The 16613-nt window shown below is 42.1% G+C and overlaps 1 protein-coding gene across 3 annotated transcripts in view; it reads right to left on the bottom strand.

Annotated features, from left to right (window-relative positions):
- Positions 1–16613, bottom strand: part of pag1 (phosphoprotein membrane anchor with glycosphingolipid microdomains 1) — a 61296-nt gene that overhangs the window by 43669 nt on the left and 1014 nt on the right. For 2 of the 3 annotated variants that reach the window (XM_026155475.1, XM_026155479.1), the window contains exon 1: positions 15141–15391. The exons of the other annotated variant lie outside the window; for it this stretch is intronic. The gene's annotated coding sequence lies outside the window, so the exon portion shown is untranslated. Of the gene's footprint in view, positions 1–15140; positions 15392–16613 lie in introns of those variants that run through there. 3 annotated transcript variants of the gene reach the window in all.

Here is a 16613-nt window from a genome sequence, read left to right as displayed (position 1 = left end):
TGCTCTGTTAAAGGATGTCTAAATTGCTAAAATGCATCTGGAGCACAGAATACAGCAAGCCTGTATTACTACACAGAGTTTTTACGTTCAGCTCATAAAAGAGGCGTGGCACACAGCTGGGACATCCGAACTGATTGGAGGACTGCTCTTTGAACAACTATTAGCGTTTTTAAGGTAGTCAAACTTTCTGCTCTTCACGACACGTGTGTGTCACACTAATTAAATGGTAAATGGTTTGTATTTGTATAGCGCTTTTACTAGTCCCTAAGGACCCCAAAGCACTTTACACAACCAGTCATCCACCCATTCACATACTGGTGATGGCAAGCTACGTTGTAGCCACAGCCACCCTGGGGCGCACTGACATCATCATCTGCCTTGACTCTTCTATCCACAGGTTTCTGCCGGACACTGGCGCCACCAGGCCCTCTGAGGCAACGGGTGAAGTGTCTTGCCCAAGGACACAACGACCGAGACTGTCCAAGCCGGGGCTCGAACCGGCAACCTTCCGATTACAAGGCGAACTCCCAACTCTTGAGCCACGATCGCCCCATAATTAAGTGTGACCCTGAGTACAAAACATAAAAAATGTCTTAAACACTTTTACACCTGAGATCATAAATCGATGTCGCTGTGTCAAACTACACAACTACAAAACAAGTCTGTCTCATCATCTGTCTCGACTCTTCTATCCACAGGTTTCTGTCTTACTCTAGGGTCTCTCGTGAGTCAAGGAAAGGAATTGAGAAAGTGCAATTTGGGAAATGAGAAAAGGTTCAGATGGCAGGAGAAAAAGGTCAAAGTAAGTTCAATGCGGGGGCACAAATGGAGAGTTTCAGTCACCAGAGCTTTCCAGATGGCTTCAACGGGAGTAAAGATTGGTCTCAGAAAGACATCGTGGTCAACGGCACACAGTAAATGACCGTGATTCTTGTGCACTATTACAGGTCGGCATCAGATGTGATCACACTGTCAGCAGTAACAACAACAACTTCAACAACTAGACAAAGAGGGTCATTTTTATTGCACATTACAAAGACGACTGCACCATTTGAGAGCTCAGTAGGGGAAACACCATAAATACTGATATGGAAAAAAAGGTGATATGATCAGATAAGTTGTACTTTATGGTATTCACAACAAATGGGTGAATGGAAGTGTGGTGTACACCCAAAAATTAGGACAGGCCTGAATGCTTGACCTTTACATCTGGTGGCTTTGATACCCTGTAGGCACATTTAGCTGGTTTGTTTCATATCACTGCAAACTATGCTGAGCTGTGCCGAGTGCTCACCTTTAAACTCGGTTAAACCTTTCTATCCTTGCTGGACTGGTTTCTTCCAGCATAACAATCATGCACAGTCATCTTCACTAGATATCAACCGAACTGAACCTGAGGGAGGTTTTGAATCCAAGGTGTTAGACAGCACTTTAGCACCTTACGAGGAAATGTTCATTGAAATAATGGTATTTTATCCCTCCAGAGACTTGCAGAACCAACGAAAAGACACAAGCAGACTACACAAAAGTAAGGTAAGGTTGATGACTAAAAGGATAGGATAGTATAAACCAAAGGATGTAACGTTGTACAAAAAGGAATATCGATCACATAAAGAGACCTGTCTCTGACCCAGAGTCGGCACGCCCCCTTTTTCAGCAGAAAAGGAATTTTCCCAAGTGAAGAGAAGTGACAGGTTTCGTATCTGTACCAGCGCTGTGCTAGTCTGGTGTGGGGAAGAGAGACAAATTACCCATCGACCGGTCGAACTCTGCATAGTGACCAAATAATAATGAGATGGTAGATACAAGCAGTGAAAATGAGCTTCTTCTGCAGGGTAGCTGGACTCACCCTTAACAACAGATTGAGAAGTTTTATCAAGCCAAAGTGAGTAGACCAGCAGCTCCTTCACACTAAAAGGAGCCAGTTGATGTGGTTCAGGCATCTACATAAGCCTAGAAGGCCTCAAAGCAGACCCAGGAAACACTGGAGACACTAAAACTCTCAGGAACGCTGTGGTATTCCTGGATTTCTCTGCCTAGACTGCTGTCCTGACAACCTGGATGGACGGACATGGATGGATGGATGGATGGAGGGATTGAACTCCTATTATATTCCAGTCTGATCAAAAGTTGAGGTTCAACCGGGTCATGTACAGTTCTGGTACTTGCTTTGTTCTGTCTACCAGTTTTTCACCACCAGCTCCTCTGTACACTGACTAAATCTCTACAAGCTATAAAAGGTTGGAGCCTCACTTCAGGATTAGGAAAATTTTCCAGAAGGACAACGTCAGACTGAAAACATTTTCATCAGTGTGCTAGAAATTTCTAAGAATTGTTATGTCTAGCAAATCTGTCTCGTTTGGCCCATCTGAGAGTTGCCACTGGCTCTTATCCCCAGCTATAGTCTTTCATTCCTAAATTCCTCTGGATCAGCGAACACTCTTGAATTCATTTCTGAATGAGTCATACGCAAAGCTCCACCTAAATTGCACCCTCTAATAAATTTCCACTGTTATCCCAAAGGGAGTCTTCATGTTTGAATTCCCTCCTTTGTTTAAGAGTGGTTGTAGGTTTCGTTTTTTCTTACAGGAACGGTGTCCCCTGGAGAATTGTTGTTCTGTTTTAGAAATTACTTCTCATTCCACAGCTTCATCCCGTACTCTATCAAGTTGAAAGAAGACTGTGGAAAGCACTTTCCTTTACGTCTCTACCCAGGTTTCATCTTTTTCGCCTCTTTGCCGTCCTCTCCGCGCCCATTTTCCTCTTTCCTCTTCAGTACTTGCAACTCTTTTCATCTTCACCCCTCCTGTCTAATCCTCCCTTTTCTTAAACTTTCCTATCCTCCCATCATTTCCTCTCTTTTTTTTTCTCCTCTCCTCAGTCCCTCAGTATCTGTATAGCTAAGGGGCCTGGCTCAAGTTCAAAACCTTTTTCATGTTGCTCTTTAGCGCAGCTCAGCAGAGCACCCTGCTGTGGTGGGTCTCCTTGCCTTTTTTCAAGCTCACATCCCACATCTATTCCTCTCTTTGCCTCTCACTGGCACTCAGATCACTTCCTTTACCAGGAGCTAGAAGGTACACTGCCTTCATCTTCCCCTCCTTCTTTTTCCTGCTCTTGTCAAAACTTCTACTTCCACTGTCTGAAGAAAAAGTGCTGCTTCTGCAACGCAGCCCAAGCGTTTAAGCTTTGCTGGGATTTTTTTTAAGTGCTACTCCCTAGGCCAAGCATGCTGTCTTTGCAATGTCACTGATCTATAGAAGAAAAAAAAATTGCACAAGTAAATGATCAGCAAACTGTCAACTGTCAAGTTGTTGCACATGACCACTGATTTTGGTTTTATACTCAGCTTCATGTCTTGTGATTGAAATACACAGTTTGCTTAAAAGTTTTCAAGATAACAACGATTTGGGTCGAGGTTACCTTAGAACTATTAACAACTGAAGGACTTATTATTCAAATTATTGAAAACATTTCCAGTGCAAACAGCTGATTCGCACAACCAAAATAACACTTCAACATCAAACAGGTTTCCTATTCTTCTATAAAATCCTAACGATGTTTAACCCAATCACACAAAATCTTCCAATAAAAAGACAAAAATTAATTTTGATAAAGCGTTGTGATGATGGTTGATGATATCAGTGATAGATGACAGCCAAAGTGATGGGCGAAAGCTCTCCCATGGAGGCTATTTTTAGCTCTTTTTCTTACTAATGCATTCAAATAATATCATTACTATGAGGTTCATGATGAATTGAATCTGCGTCGCTATAGTTTCATGTTGCACCGCGCCATGCAACTGATGCTTGCAACACAGACATGTCCAGGCATGCAGGGGCAGATACCTTCTGCGAGCTTTTAGGTGTAGCGTGTGGCGCATCATCATCATCGTCATTATCAAAAATCACAGCTTCTCAGAATGTTGTGCAGGTCATGTCTTTACACACCACTTTGCATTTAAACATTATTTTTTATTGATCTCTGGCTCTCTTCCACAGTGTTTTGTCCTGTTTCTACCAGAGGTTTCTTCCTGTTAAAAGCAAGTTTTTCCTTCCCACTGTCGCTAAGTCCTTGCTCATAGGGGATCGTCAGATTGTTGGGGTTATCTTTGTATTATTGCAATGTCATTACCGTGCATTATAAAGCACATTGAGGTGATTTAGCGGTACACAAATAAAACTTGAATTACAGTAAGTTACTAATCAGAAAGTTGTTGGTTCAAACCCTGGCTGCACCAGTCTGCATGAAAGATACTAAATCCAATACACTTATTAGAAAATGAATGGGTGTTAATATTAGATAGAAAGCGCCTAAGAGTAGAAGTAAAGTGCTTGCATGTGAATAAGTGAATGAAGTGTATTGTATAAATTGCTTTGACTGCTCAAGTTGAGTAGAAAAGCGCTTTATAAGAACCACAGCGCTGAGTTATGAAAATAAACCAGGATTAAGTGATGGTAATAGAATCAGTAGCAGGAAAGAACTCACAGACTTGTGATGGCACTCACATCTGAGACATTTTGTAATAATAAAAAAAAAAACATATCAAAAGTTACTTTTTCTTAACAAGTACCATAGAATTAAACTACCAACCGAGTGGACCTGCTGAATCCTGTAACTTCTCCTCAGAGAATCTAAGACAAACATCAGGGACCAACTGTCCAGGAACTGAAAGGCCCCTCAGTTTACTGCGACAATCAGCTCTTTGTCCCTCCACTTGGCTCCAACATCTTTCCTCCAGTTCTATTTACTCATTCATTCAGCACTAATTCTCTGTCTGTGTCACTCTGTCTCTCTGCATCTTTCTCTTCTTTCTTCTTTCCTTTATGTCTTATCATTGCCATTGTCTCATCCTGGACACAGAAGCATATTTGCCAGGAGCCAGCAGAGGCAAACAGGGAGCCTATTCAAAGAGCTCATCACGGACACGAGAAGGGTTAGAGAAGGAGGAGGAGGATGGAGTGGAAAAAGCAGAAGGAGACAGAGAGTAAATTCCCTGGATGTCTTAATATCAATAAGCAATTTCTTCAAGAGAAAACATTGGAGGGAAAAATAACTAATGGCTTTAATTGCATCCTTTTCAAACCTTCTAGCAATTCTCACGTTGCACACTGTTGCACTCAATCCAAACCACACAAACAATATTTGCCTTGCTCTTTATCATCCCCCCACATACACACACCCCACGCTCTCTGAGGACATAATGCCCTGAAGTCCATTAACAAATACAGTCCCTGCTGACAGACAGTCATTTGCAATCAGTCTGAAAGAGAAAAATGCATAGTTGCTCATATCCTCTGTAGCAGATGATAGCCTCAAACAATTACACACTCTGAGCCAAGACAGAAGTCAGAACTGATCACTTCCTTTATTGCTTATTGCTACTGCTTGGGCGGTGAGCGAAACGCAGTGATCAAACAGACATTGTCTCACAAATATTGGCTGTTTCTCTGATGAACGAAAGATCAATAAGATTGCAAGACGTGCCCTCTAATCGCTGTTGTTTTATGCTCGTCATTTGATCCCTGATCTAATGTGTTTTACATGCCACAGAATTTCTGTCACAGACATAAATGGCTGAAGTTAGCTGCAGTTTCAATATTCAGCCTGCTTGTAAATGAAGCATTTTCACACGTGCATTTGAAAAGAGGAAAAAGTGATTTATTTGAAATCCAACTCGCCGTGCTGACTCTCAAAGGAACAGAAAGCAGCTTTTTAGCTGAGTTGGCAACAAGTCAACAAAAGAGGAATGGAAGACAGACAGTTACGACAGATGGGTGGATGGTACAGCTTTTTAAATAAACCGTGTGAACCTACTGTTAGCAACAAAGTAAACAGACACTAAACAAGGGAACACATTTGCTAAGTGTTTGGCAACAAACATGTTGAGGTTTTAGGGCTTTTTTTTTGTGCCTCATAATAAAAAGTTTAGTTTTAGTTTAAAAGAGAACAAATTGGACAGTTGATGAGCACCGGCTGCCTGGAGTCAATCTTCTAGCCCAGTGGATGAACTTTCCTCTAACTGTGAGGCTGTTCCATTGATTCAAGTATTCAGGTTGTGAAATATCAAAATTCAGTGTGTGGTGTTACAGATTTCTGGAAGGATCTAGACCCTCAAAGCTGAACCAATTCACAGACAGTTGATGTGGGACATCGAGTAGGAAGGCAGGTGTGTGTGTTTGACGGGGTTTTCTGAGATTTTGTTGGAAGGATTTTTTTTAATTTAATAAAATAAAACAAAATATGAAATGTAGTCACCCTTCAAGATCTCCATCACCACTGGTTGACTTGAATTGTGGAGCGGAGACTGGCCCTTATTCAAAAAGCAAGTACACAATAGAAATAATAGAAATCTCACATCATGTTAAGATTGTAATAAAATATAATTCTTCTTTTTTGCACAAGAATAACACCACATAAAACCATAAAAGTGGAACTAAATACAGCCCAACTCATGCAATCATCCATTTAATACATTGTGAACTTGAGTCTGCCCCCCAGCTCCCACCCCCTCGAGTCTTTTCCCTCCACACTCAGCTATGTCTCCATCCAATCAACCCCCCAAAAATTCCACATCACACTCAAGAATTATTATTTCGCCCTGGAGAGCTCCACACTTCACTTCATTTCCCACATTTCTCCCTTTTCCTTTCTTGCTTATCTGTCCGGCACCTTTCTGTGCCCCATTACCACGCTGATGAGCACAAAACCGTTGGAGAGGTTTGACCATGAAATATCAGCCTGGAGCATAGCAGAGCACGTACCCACACCTTGTTTGTCTGCGGCTTATATTAATAACGCTGGTACGCGACGAGATAACAAGGGCATTTCCTATTATGAGCCTGCTTGGGAAAATGGAAGAGGGAGGTACGCTTTAATTGTAAGCAGAACAGACCGTCAATGTAAGTGTGTGTGCGTGTGCGAGCGTGAAGCCAAGAAAGAAAAATAAGTCGTCAAAGGGAGGCAAAAGGGATAGACGATAAATACAGAGGAATTTAAAGCAGGCAAACTGAAGAAAAATAGGATTGAGTGAGATATGGAGAAGAGGAAGAAGAGTGGTATGCAAAAAAAAAAAAGATGACGACGGAGAAAGAAGAAAAAAAAGTAGACTGGAGAAAAGATGGAAAAAGTAGTGCACATAGCCAAAGAAACAAAGAGAAGGGATGTGAGCAGGGGAACGGCAGACAGACAGAGAAGAATAAGAAAGCGTAAAAATGGCCCGAAGGCTTTGCTGATGGATGAAAACCAATCCACTGCCCATCCCATCCGTCACCTGACTGCACATAAATGAAGCAAACAACCACCCTGTGGAGCACAAAACCTCATCACAACATCACCTGCATGTGTGCACCTTGTAGCTTTACTTGTGAACACACTGGGAGACATCAGAGAACCAGCAGATAATCATCTCTTTGTGGTTTATCTTTTCATTTAATCTCCAATAAGCTTCATTCAGCTCCAGCTGTAAAGTAGCCGTGAACAGATATTTTAGCTCTCCACGAAAACCTGACGTTGAACAATGGACCACACAAACCAGCAGCTAGCATGGTTTTAGGCCAATGCAGGGGGAGTGCCACGTTATCCAGTTGTACTCCATTTGTGGTAAGAAAATGACAAATGATGAATAAGAAAATGACAAATATTTCAGTATGTTTAACGCTTGCACCTGTCTTGTAAGTGCAGTGAAGCTAAAGTAGCTAATAAAGCACTTAGCATGGGTTTGAATCCCACCTGTGGTCCTTGTTTTTCTCCGTTTTCCTGTCTGTCTCCACAATCTCTATCAAATTAAGGCAACACGGCAAAAACAAGAGCACTCAGCACTGCAGGTCTGTCTGAAGACCAAGGGCTTTACTAAAACTTTGGATTTTGATGGTGTTTTTATAACCACATATTACAATGTTAGCCTGCTATTGTGTCCCTGTAACCTCATAGGGCTTCATATTACAAAAACAGTGTCTTGTACAGCCCTCTCCGTGCCCTTTCATATGATATATTACTCGATATAGTTTCTTCATATTTTGTTTTTCAAGGTCATCTTTGACCTTGGGCGCTAACGATCAAGGTCAAGGTAAAATGCTTAGTCAACTTAAGTACTCCCCCCAGGTATAGTATACTGTTGTAAAGTTTGAAGATGGTCTGTGAAAAAAATATTGTGGGTAATATGAAGTTTTTACTGATTTCCACATTTGGTGTGAACTTACCCTTGACTCAAATTTCACACAAATTAAATCAGCTCGAGTTGTTTCGTGTTTCTTCCTTAACAACGGCAGAAACAAAGCAGAAAATTACTTTGCAAAATATAACGATTTTGTTCTCACAAAGGCAAAAATGAAAAAGGCTGTACAGAATATAGATAAGACTCTGTATGTGCGTGTAGGAGTGTGCATGCAGGCCTTTGTATACAAGTCATGTACGTGTGTGTGTGTGTGTGTGCGCCCTCCCTGGAGTGCCTCAGCCAGCGGAGCGTGAGATGAGGCGGCTCCCTTCGAGCGACATTATAGCGTCCCAGCCCTGCAGTGTGTGACTGTGTGCGTACACGTCTACACCCGCCGCATCAGCAGCTCTTTACACCAAGTAGGTACACGCGCTGCGTTCACTCACCCATCTCTGCTGTCCGTCACCTCCTCTCACCTCAGCCCTTCACACTCAGCATGCTGGTAATCATTTGTTGCCACTTGTTTACAGTTCACGCATACATAACACTCGAAGGTGTTACGAGTTGGAGTGGTGATCAAAAACACAGCCGCACTTCCCCACAGATCCCGCTGCTGTTATTACTTAAAGGACGCTGCCGCCCGTCCCCTGCCCGTCGCTTGCATCGCTCCGTGAGGTTGAAAAATGCATGAGGCCTCAAAAGATGGAAACATGGCATCTACTCATACTGGAATAAAACTGCAGGAGAGGAGTTCTTCAGTTTTAAAGTTGTGACACCAACCTGACCAACTCAAGGTCTGCCTGCTGTGGATTTTTTATGAGGTAGCAAGGCTGTCATGGAGACAGATTTGTAGGCATACAAAACTTTATTTGGTTTTAAAGGTGAACAAACCAGGAGATTATTTGAAACTCTGATCGAACGTCCACTGTTCTAATTGTACGTTTTTAGGCTGGAGTTAAATTGGAAGACCTCTCTTCAATACATCTGAACCTGTCACAAAACACAGCACACACACACACACACACCAACCACAGAGAACCAGTCTTGTCAAATTCACACTCTAACAACAGGGGGCGAATGCATAACAATGCGCTACCCACAATTCTTGAGAAGTGGGACTCTGATTTCCCATTAGACTTTCCTCTTAGGCAATCTCAATTAATTGCATCCACAGTGTTTACTTGCCATTAACACACAACACTCTCTGTCTTCTGTAGCCCAGAGGTGAGTTAGGTTTAGTGGGTTGTTTTTTAAAGCCTTTTCATTCTCGCACTACAGGAAAGAGACTTGGTGCACAACACAAACACAGAGCAGCAGAATAGTCTAGCGCAAGCTGAAGCGCCCTGTTATCTTTGAGAAAATTGCTGAGGGCCAGTGTGATTTGATAGCAGCATGTGTTTCTTTGCGCATGAAAGAGATAAATAGTATGTGTCTAAGTGGAAACCGGTGCATTGTCAAGTGTGTGTGAAACATAGGAGGGAGTATATCCAAATTCTGCATGTGTACCCGTGTACTGTAAACGGGTTCATACATGTGTGTGCACTTGAACACATTCATGTTCTGTATGTCTGTTGTGAGTCGAGAGTGAGTGTTCCCGCTGTGATTTGGCTGCTTAGAGTGAGTATCTCTGGGCATGATCAGGCTGGATTCCAAATACTGTATGTCAGGACAAACAAGTCTAGCTCCAGCAATGAGTGACATACTAGGTTGCAAACACACACATACACACACACACACCTACGTTTGGTATGCTTACCTAATGAGCTCAGAGGCTACGTATCTCCAAATATTTTGCTTCTTTCTAGAACTCACTTTCACAGAAACATACAAGGTGATGGAAGAAATGCAACAAGTTTTCTAAGCCACGCCACTATATTCTATTCTGCAGTCACAGTTAATACAGATGAGGCTGGCAAACATCTACCAGCTAGTCTTAATGGGTGATAAATTGGTCCAAATCTGCAGGTTTTTCTAACCCCAGGTGATGGCGCTCATCATGGTTCAACATTTTAGATTACCAGAACATTCGGTGCTTTCCCTGCTTTAAATGTCTCGCTACAAGCATTTCCTGGTCTTACTGAGATGTGAAACAAGACTTTTAAATTTTAACACCTGTCTGCTTTCTTTAGGTACGTGGTTTGGTGGTGAGAATTTCTGAGCAACACCTGCTAAACATCCATAGACTGTCTTGGAAACTGTGTACTTGTGTTTCTTTATAACAAAAAATATGCTCAGCAAGTCCCCTTGACATTGTAGGAAACAAATTCAATTCTTGCAAGGGTCAGCAGTGTTTAGGAGACGTAGAGGAGCATGAGTGATAACCAGACTCACGCACCGTAGATCAATATCCTCTTTTTATTATTAGAATTGCTCTCTCGTTTTTTATTCACCTCATCTGTCAAAGTCTCCGTCTAATAGGTTTTTTTCCCTCCAGTTTCTCGATTCTATCTTCATTCTCTGTCCGGATCTGTCCCATTTCTCACCATGAGCCTCCTAATCTTTACAAGGAGTGGACCCGATACATTTTCAGCGACTAATTTGACCAGGGTGAACAACCACAACGGCAATGGTCTTTTCTCCATGAACACCTCTCTTCATTTGAGAAATGACAGGCCTCACATAGTCAAATTACAGATTAAGGTGTGAGATGCGTGCAGCACTGAATCAAAGGCACACAGTTCCAGAAAAGGTGGAATGGAAACCTAATTATATCAGATCTGCCCACCAAGCTCCGGACATGGGCGTGTACTTGACAGTTTTTGCTAGTACGTTCTCAGGCCACAGCGGCTTCCCTCAACCAGAATGTGTTGACCACATGAGCGGCTCTTGTGTGCGTTTCCTCTTCCTCAAAGAAAAACTCAAGAAAAATTTCTAAAAAGCCACACCTTCTGTAGCTGTAGCTAACTTTTGGCTGAGAAATGGAAGAAAAAAAACCCCAAAACAACCAACCTGCGACATGGCAAGTTCTGTTTTTCTATTCGTGTGAAAATATTCACATGTTGAACATGTGGAGTTCAAATAAAAGCCACTTCTGTGATGTTGTGATGTCTACACAGCTGACAGTCAAAGGTTTTACAAACAAAATTCAACAAATACTTGCAATAGCTCAATAAAACTACGGATAACTGTTGAAATTATTAGCTAATAGTGTGTAATAGTGTTTGTTTTGGTTGTTATGTGACTTAACAGAGATCTATGAGTCATTCAAACATAAAAAGGCACCTAAGTCAAGGAATAAAGCAGTGTTGTGTCTACATAAGATAAGATAAGATAAGATAAGATAAGATAACCTTTATTAGTCCCACACGTGGGAAATTTGTTTTGTCACAGCAGGAGTGGACAGTGCAAAAGTTATGAGGCAAAAATTAGAATACAATAAGAATAAATACAGTACACAACTGTACAGAATAGAATAAAATAAAATACTATATACAGTAGAATAAAATAAAATAAATATACAATAAGATAAAAATAGAATACAAATACAAATACTATATACAACTGAGTAAAAATACAACGATGACAGAAAGGATTATTGCACTTAGAGACAATAAGAGACAAGAAATAACCAATTTAAAAATTTAACTTAAAGCATTTTATTACTAATAGTGCATTCAAAAATATCATTTGTTCTATTTCCTTTATTTGAATCTGCAACAATGCTGCAGCAGTGTGGGATTTGAATGTCCTTCAAGGAGACTGGACACTCCTGAAGACTATTTCAAGAAATTACAAGAATGCTTGTCTAGGAGAGTTCAGGCTGCGTTGAAGAATAAAGGCGGTCATACGAAATGTTGACTTTCAAGCTCGTTAGAACCGTAGATTCTCTGCCATGTATTTCCATGTATGTTTGCTTATGTTTCTGCTGCACCTTTTTTTCATTTTCCTCGCAAAAAAAAAAAGAGAAATGAGATGTTGCCCAAGTACCGCAAACTCATGTAGCAACCTAAATTATTAATAAATATGGGTAAGATGTGTAATAAAATACAGCTAGCGGTTTATCTGTTGGGTAACAACTGAAGTTGCGAGTAAAGATTAGCCAAAGATGATGGATAAACAGTTAGAGAACAGTGTCAAGCAAAAATTATAAATAAAATAAATTACAAATTATTTAGCTAAAAGTATGACTAGCAGTTAAATTATTAGCTAACAGTGGATTAGCAGTGCTAGCTAACTGTAACTATGCATTTTTTAGCTACATGTAGTGGTTAAACAGGTTCAGCCGGACAGTAATAGCTAATAGATACAGAAGTAGCTGAAAGCACTGGATTGAAAAGTATGTTAATATTAAACCACAGCTGACAGAGTTGTTTGAAACAAATTTCCGAAGTCCCTCTGACATGGCTGTGAGGGTGGGCAGCTAAAAAGTGGACACAGCTGTTCTAATCTTTCACGTTGCTTTTATCTCCTGCAGACCAGTACAGCAGAAACTGCGTGGAGAGGGACAATAATTACATTTAGCTCTTCCATTTCTCCGTTCCAGATCAATGATGGAAAGAAATGCTCTTTGCAACAACACCACATAATAGCATTTTCCATTTTCATAAGAGCAGAAACTACTCAATTCAAAGCAAGCTTGACATTAAACAAAAACACTCGCACACAGCAACACGCACTTCCTCCAGACTCAAGCCTGCATATTTTTTTCCCCTCAGGGCAAATGCAGGGTAATTGTAAAATCTGAGGTGCACATCCAAACGCTCCACTGTTTGCCTACCAATGATGGGGCTGATGTCCTTGCTTGTTAAAGCCTAACTGACTGTGAAATGTGTGTAGTCTGCTAAACGACATCTTGACAGCCTATGATGAAACAATAGTCGCGCAGCAATCAGACAGAGAGTGATTATGCTTTATCCTTTCAGCAGGAGGACCTTCAGGCCCGGGGCAGCAGCAGCATCACTGGGCTCTCTATCAGACCATACACATTATGGCCAGTTTTAATGAGCGCCGACCCGCCTGCAGCTGCTCAGCCTCCACCCCTCTAGAATACAGAACCATTTTCTGATGCAAATGACTTTCTACAAAGTCATTTTACTAACATGTGTTACAACTTGAAGTCACAGTTTTACCGTGCATTTATTTCTATTTCCTGGAAGCACCTGCTTAACAGGTATCATTTATAAGCCTGTATCCAAACCACTAGACTAACTTGTGAGCTAGGAGGTGACAAAGCACAGTGTAGTTGACTATTGCGATGTTGCTGAGCCAACCAGTAAGAAAAAGAAGCAATAAAAGGTTCAAAATTGCTTAAAAATGACAAAGAACTTGTGTGGAAACCTGTTGGATTCTTGCGTTATAGAGTAAAAGCACCAGGCCGAAAAATTTCCAAACCTTGCAACTCTTTCGGGAACACTCACTCATTTCCCTTCTTCCATACAACAGCTGCACATACCCAGCCCCTCATCTCCATTCAAATTCCAGCATTAGCAGCAAGGCTATGAATACTCTAGAGTTAAAAGTGTCACAAAGCATTCAGCTTGCCCTCCCATTCGCCCAACACAGTTGCTTTTACAGTGACAGAGATTTAATCATACGCAGACATCCCGCTCTGACCCGTCTGACATGTGCATGTTATAAGCTGCAAACGCCCGCCAGCTACTTTCTATAAACATAATATTACATGATCGTACCTCATCAGGCTGAGCATTTCAACGTTTTTAAAGCATCGTTCCCAATCCTCTGATTCCCATAAAGGCTTAAAGGCCTGAATGGCAGTCATTGACAATAAATAAATAAATACTAAATTGTTGCTGTATGGAAAACAAATAAACAAATTAAGGATCAGTTTTGTCACAGAGGTGGGAATTCATCCATAGGGCTCTTATCAAGTGATGTCACAGGAAAGAGGAAAAGGAGGACAAAAAAACCAAAAACACAAAAAAACAAATTTGTTAATGTTTAGCACGTGACAGGCGGAACTCAGAGAGAAGCTGAAACAAAGCACAAACTGTGTTTGCTGAAGTGAAGTGAATGTCAACTTCTGTGAAAAGCCAGACCGCTGCAGGGTGAATGGTCTGCCAACATATCGTATTCAACTGAGCACAGACGGAGGGAGGATGGGGGTGTTTTTTTGGGTGGCATTTGGCTCTGTTTGCCTGTGTGAGTGTGTGTGCCAACGTGTGCAGGAGAGGGGGAGACTTGGGGGGCAAATCTGGGAGAAGTGACAGAGAGTGAAAAGGGGGGTGTTTATTTATCCGGCAGGTGAGCCGAGGGAAAATTCGTATTCACGATTACAGGGAGGGAAAGCTGTCTGAGGTTCATCTGCAACTTGCTGTATATGCATGTGCATGCAGTAGGGCATGCATGGCTGCTTGGAGCTATGAAGAGGGAGGAAAGACGGCCCATACTTGTTAGTGTCAATGAGGACGGGGGGGGGGGGGAGATCCACAGAGCTCAACATCCACGCACATGACCATATCCGTGTGTATGGTAAAGTTAATATGCATCTTTAAAAAAACATATAATGATCTCGTGATCCTTAAAAGAATCACCAGGAATTTCCTAAAAACATCATAAGCTATGAGCTCGTGCAAAACTTAAGCAATAGATGTTATGCGGGAGGTTGCATCCTTTAAAGCGCATGCACTGTTTTTCATTTTAAAGCTCGATGTACTGCAGCAGCCCTAAACCGTACACAAAGTGTGCAGGGGAAAAAACGAGATTTAAGACACAGACAGCTCGCCACTCATGTAAATCAGTAGGAAAGACGAAACGCTCAGCGGAGGGCAACAAGTCCTTGTCTCAGCGTGACTGTCACCGCTTCTTAAATTTGGTTTCACTGCGAACACCGAGGCTGCCTCTCTGCCTGCCGCAGTGACAACTCTCAGTACACTCAGCCTGTGCGTGAAGTTTCCCAATGCAGCCGTCCACACACAGACAGTCACTCACAAAGAGAGGCATAACACTGGATATACCGACTACATATTAAAAAAACAACAACAACGAATAAAAACACAACTTCTACACACAGATGTGAAGATGCACTCACCGGAGCTGAGAAGACAGTCTAAAAAACCCAGCATTCAGCGGCCGCTCTGAATAGAAAAGTGCGCCTGGCTTTTCCCGCTGAGCTCTTAACCTCTGTCCACGCCGTCCACGCGCTGCATGAAGCCGGTGTGAGAGTGATCGGTGTCCGCACACGGAGCGATGCGGCTCGTCCTTCAGCCTGCGCGCATTTCAGGACGCTCACTTCAGTCTGCTTCGCCGTTCCAGCCAGCCAGGACGCTGCTGTGAGGAGGAGGCGGCGGAGGAGGAGTGCCAGAGAGCTGCCCCCGCAGGGCTTCACGGGAAATGTAGTCGGCCATTCCTATGAGTGGCCTTGACCGTCTCCCAGTAGCTTGCGAAGATGTGCAGCAGAGTCACTTCTTCTGCAGGGCACTGAACCCTGTTCATTTAATTCAAATATAAGCTTTAAGAGGGATTATGGGATGTGTAGTCAATTTGGATCCTTTACCTGGCTGCTATGTGGACATTTTTGAGTGTTCAGAAGTGAAGTAACTGTGTGTGAGGTTTATTAAATCTCTCTCACGGTGAAGAAAACCCACAAATTAGGTATCATTTATTTTTTACGATGCCTAAAACATTATAACTAATTACCATAATTAGTTCAATCCAGACCATTACATGCAATGCACTGAACAGTGTAACAGTTCCAGGCTGTAGTGCAATACTCTCTCATACTTGTAGCTTTGTACTTTGCACAGTTTGCTGGAAGGAACTCAGCAGGAATCGTTTTTTGTTATTTACTGATTTATGAGTTTTTGTGCTTAATTTATATTTAATAGGTTTACAGAGAGGCATTGAAACAGGGAGCACTCACTAATGAGTAAGAGCACTCAGTGTGTTTGATTTCTTTCCATTTTGTCAGCAGTACGATGATTCTGTGTTACAGATACGCCCTTGTGATTCCTCTCAGTGGTGGGGCCCTTTGCCACAATCCTCCACCTTTCCTCAGAAGTGAATTCATCTCTATTACCCATCAGCCATTCATTTGGAGGCTGTTACAGTCACTTCTGATTCATTCTTTCATACTACAGCCTCTTTGGTTTACACTCATACCTAACTTGGGTGTCATTCTCAAGGAGGAAACAACAATTCAAAACAGGGTTTTGGCACCAGAGCATGAATTTCTTTCGACATGTTGCAGAAACAGCAATGATGGAGCCTTGTGGCAAAGAAGAACATGGCAGCTCATGTTAAACACCACAGCTTCCCAGGGGGACCATCTCATAAGTTCATATTGTGTTTAGGCTGAGGCCTTCATAGATGAACTCCAACATCAAGACAATACCCTTTTCTTTCTGAGGTCAACATCCCCTGGAGCATTTATTGTTTCTGACCGCCCTCTCCCCAACTTTCTTACAGTAAGCCTCCGACAAATACTTATTGTGTGTGAGTGTGTGCATGGGTGCGCGCGTGTGTGGTGGGAGGTGTATAGGAAATGCTTCGGCCTCTCGGTAGC

The sequence above is a fragment of the Astatotilapia calliptera genome, chromosome 22 (assembly GCF_900246225.1).
Source record: "Astatotilapia calliptera chromosome 22, fAstCal1.2, whole genome shotgun sequence".
NCBI classification, from domain to species: Eukaryota; Metazoa; Chordata; class Actinopteri; order Cichliformes; family Cichlidae; genus Astatotilapia; species Astatotilapia calliptera.
This window is presented reverse-complemented; position numbering and strand designations above follow the sequence as displayed.